This window comes from Balearica regulorum, chromosome W (assembly GCF_011004875.1).
Source record: "Balearica regulorum gibbericeps isolate bBalReg1 chromosome W, bBalReg1.pri, whole genome shotgun sequence".
Taxonomy (NCBI): Eukaryota; Metazoa; Chordata; class Aves; order Gruiformes; family Gruidae; genus Balearica; species Balearica regulorum.
In genome coordinates, this window is record NC_046219.1 from 5,123,326 (window position 1) to 5,127,556 (window position 4,231).

General features: G+C 48.3%; 1 long non-coding RNA gene across 1 annotated transcript; it reads left to right on the forward strand.

Annotated features, from left to right (window-relative positions):
* Positions 1 to 728: 728 nt before the first annotated feature.
* On the forward strand, positions 729 to 2,584 carry LOC142599216 (uncharacterized). Its single transcript, XR_012832833.1, has 3 exons — positions 729 to 747; positions 1,325 to 1,429; positions 2,241 to 2,584. It is a non-coding gene; the product is annotated as an uncharacterized LOC142599216 (long non-coding RNA).
* The last annotated feature ends 1,647 nt before the right edge of the window (positions 2,585 to 4,231 follow it).

The following is a 4,231-nucleotide window of genomic DNA, read 5'->3' on the forward strand; positions in this document are numbered from 1 at the left end:
AGCATGATGTCATATGGTATGGAATACCCCTTTGGTTAATTTCGGTCATCTGTTGTTTTGGGTTTGCGTGGCAAGGTTTTGGTAGCGGGGGGGGCTACAGGGATGGCTTCTGCGAGAAGTTGCTAGAAGATTCCCCTAGGTCCGATAGAGCCAATGCCAGCCAGCTCCAAGACGGACCTGCCGCTGGCCAAGGCCAAGCCAATCAGCGATGGTGGTATCCCTTTGGCACTGCAAGTTGTGCACAGTTTGCTGCCAAGGGGTGGGAGTGGTCCTATCTCGTGTAGGATGCTAGTCTTGAAGCCTTAGATTAAGCACATGCAGTCAGTCTCCTCGGGGATTCTGGGCTCTCTGTGTGTGTGTGTGTAAACGGCGAGCGTCTGAGTAGTGACCGTAATGAGTGAGTTCCGCATAGGAGACGCGCAGGTCTTGATGTGCCTCGTGGTAGCTTTATAGAGATTTCACAGCTCTGCTGGGCTAGGCTTTGCTTCTGAGCCCCCAAACTTGGATTATTAAAGCAAAGAGTTACAGCTTTTCTTATTTTTCTTGCAACGAAATCTAGGAACCGGTCATCCTGCAGGCTGTAAAAGCTTCCCAGACCTTGTTTCTGTGGTGAAGCGGGACTGTGATAACAGCATGCTTGCAAGGTTCACGGATGCTGGTGCACCACAAAGTGCTAGGAACTAGAGCGAGCAGCTTAGACTGTGGGGGGAAAAAATGCAGCCGTTGCCTACAGGATGTTAACTTTAAGTTAGTATCCCGTATAATTTATTTTTTTTTTTTTATTAAAATGCTGAAGACTAGCAGTTAGGGAAGTCTTCTGCTTTTGAAGGTAGGGTTTATGTGCAATATAGAAGACAGGCTCGTACTATGCACTTGCAGGCTTCCTGTGATTATGCTTTTGCTCAATACTTGAGTTCCCTGTACCATGGAAGATGAATGGCCACTGATCTTCCACTTCACTAAATTCTTTGCTGATTCAGTTAGGCCGTTTGCCTCCTGCCTCTGTGTGGACCGCATCAAATAGGAAAAACTGCTTAGGAAATGATGAACCCAAATTAAAACGTACCGCAGGTCGCTAATCTGAAGTACTGGCCCGTCTCCTTGCCCCCATCGTCTTGCGTGCTGAATCCCGCTTCTGGAAGGGGCTCTGTAAATATGTTGTCGTTTCTGTATAGAAAGTATTAATAGCACGGAAGAAAAATCAACGTTTCGGCTTGTGTTTGGGGTGTCTGGTAATCTGCTTCTGTACGAGTTCAGTGGGGCATGTTGATTTACTTAAGCTCTTCCCTTTCTCTGAAGTTTTAACTGTTTGCTCTTCCTCCAGTGCCTTGCGTTCTGTGATCTTTCACCCCAAGCTCTGATGCTTTTCCTAGTCGTGCCTAAGGAGCCAATTATCAGGTTATCTGAAGCAGAAGATTCTGGTGAATCTGTAAGTACTGTGGAAGCTTTCTGTACGCTAAACTGTACCTGTAATTAGTTCCTAGTTTACTAGGCTCTTTCCCATCCCCTCTTTTCCTCTTGACAGGGCACTGTAGGCTAGTTTGGGTTTTCTGGCGCTATAATCTTTTGCCTCTAGCTTGTAATGGAATTGAGCTTTCTGACTAAAAGTAGCGATATAAAACAATGCTCATCCCTGGGTACGTACTTCTGGTGCAAAATGCGGTGTCGCTTTGGAGCGCAGCCTGATGCCAATTGTCGTGCTTTAGAGTGAGAGTAGTAGTACTTCTTCTAATACGGAGAAGAGGGCTTGGGGTTTTTGGCAGGTCAGGGGTGAGGAAGGGCAAAGCTGGTTGAGAGGTGCTGGATGCTTCGCTTTTAGCTGTAAAAGTCAAGTTCAAAGACTTTGTAAACCCACGCAAAATGCAGCCTAAAGTTTATTTCCCACCAGAATTGCTTATGTTGCCTGAAGATATAAATGGGGGCTTTGACCCAGAGACAGACTTAGCTTCCGTGGCTGTTTTGTAGTCCGTTACTGTCTGGCTTGGAAAAAATTGCATAGCGTGCTTTCCCCCTCCCCCCCCCTTATAGCATGCATAATCGGTCTCTGTAGCTTTGCTTGGAAAATGTCAGTGGCAGGCGGACAGCCAGTAATTTGAAGCGCAACGGTTGAATTGCTAGGAATTGGCTAACTGGTTTCTCTGGGTGGTTCTCTGCTCTCATCCCTTCCCTTCCCGCCCTCTCCCCTCTTTGTGTGTGGCTTTTAATTTTATTTATTTATGGTTTTGTACTTCCTTCTCCAGCTTCTTGGGCATTTAATGATTGTTGGCAAGAAGCGTGCTGCTCACCTGGGGGGCCTGACCAATGGATTCCGGATGGTTGTGGATGAAGGGCCCGAGGGTGGGCAGTCTGTCTTATCACGTACATCTACGTATTCTGGGTGGCCGTCGGTTGGGCTGGCTGCCTGACTAAGATTTTGGCACCACAAGAGTTGCTGCACGTGTACAAATCGCCACTGAATGGATTTCATCTGTTGCCCGTCAATCTAGCCGCTGTTGATGTCTAATATTTTGTGACACGTGTCTGTGGAAGGTAATGAAAGCTTTGAGCAGCAGTTGCACAATAAAGATTTAGCATGGGGATATCACCTCTGTCTTGTGCGTCTCACTGAGGGAAATAGTTCTGCAAGATAAAATGGTGTCTCCCCAGAGTGGGATGTATGTGGAACGTTTCAGTCTGTTAACGGTGTTCTATAGATAGATAGTGATTTGCCCGGTCATTTGCAGCGTGACGCTGGAACCGCTTAGCGGTCTCCTGTGTCTTGTAGGAAGCAAACTCTTAGCTTTTTGGAAGTGGTACGCAAGTGTACGTAAAGCCAGCGTAGGCTGCTGCTAAAACTTTAGAAAATACTGTACGTGACGCGACAGGCATGCCATACAAGGGTGGTTTTGGCAGAACCCTGCAATGTGTTGGAAGCATCCGACTCCTGTTGGAGCGCTTTATCAATGGCTGTGTGGTAAGGCCCCGTTGATGTCCCTTTTCTGGTGAGGAGGGACGTGGTAGGAGAAAACAGTGGGTCTGAATGGCAGCTGTGGTGGTTCCATAGCATAGTGGAATATCTCTTTTGTTAAATTTGGGTCAGCTGTCCTGGCTCTGTCCCCTCCCGACCTCTTGCCCACCCCCAGCTTACTGGACTTGGGGGGTGGGGGGGTTGGAGAGAGGGCCTCCATGCTGTGGGAGCACTGCTCGGCAGTAGCCAAAACATTGGTGTGTTATCAACACCCTTCTAGCTACAACTACAAAGCACAGCACTCTGAGGGCTGCTATGGGGAAAGTTAACTCCATCCTAGCCAGACCCAAACCAAAGCTACGTCACAGGGAGACAGCAAACTTCATCTTTCTTTAACAACTATTAAAAAAGGGAGATGGGCAGGGGAAAGCAGGGCGATCCTTTGTTGCCCTTGAACGTGATGTTACTGAGGCAGTGGAGACGCCCGCTGGGAGGCGTCTTCATCTCTTCTATATCCCCAAGCCATCAGGTGAAGTTTGGTGACGCGGGCGTGTAAGTAACCTGAGGACTTCACCTTTATTTAATCTTCCCGAGGAGGAGATGGAAATGATTTACCTGAAGTAGATGGAAACTGGCACGTGATGTTTCCTTGAAACTGCCCTGCTGCAGTGTTTGCTTCCTGAATGACTGAGCTAGGTAACATCTATTGTTCTGTCTGTGTAAACTCCCTAAGGTATGCCGAAGGCGCTCCCGCTTCTGGGGGTGGGGGAATTTTGAAGCAGCTAGGTATGACTTACACATTCTGAGAGACTGTGTGATTACCATGGGTTTTACAAGTCTGTGGTGCTGTAATGGGTCTGGCTGAGATGGAGTTAATTTTCCCCATAATTGCCCCAGTAGTAAAGAAGAAACAGTGGACCAGGAGGTCGACAGGTCCATATCGTTGATTAGTAAGGGAGGAGGAAGAAGAGGAGGAGAGGTTTGATCAGGAAGCTGGTCCTTCAGCAAAGAAGCGGGAGGAAGGAGTGAGAGAAATCAGACAGGAAGCAGAAACTACCCGGTCCCTGACCTCATCAGAACTTCGAGATATGCAGAAAGATTACAGCCGCCAGCCAGGTGAGCGGATGGCTGCCTGGCTGCTCCGCTCCTGGGATAATGGGGCTGACAGTCAGCAACTGGAAGGCAGGGAAGCCCAATAGCTGGGATCCCTTGGAAAAGAGGCAGCAATTTCCAGTCTCTGGAGACAGCTCCTCTCAAGTGTGAGGGCGAGATATCCATTGAAGG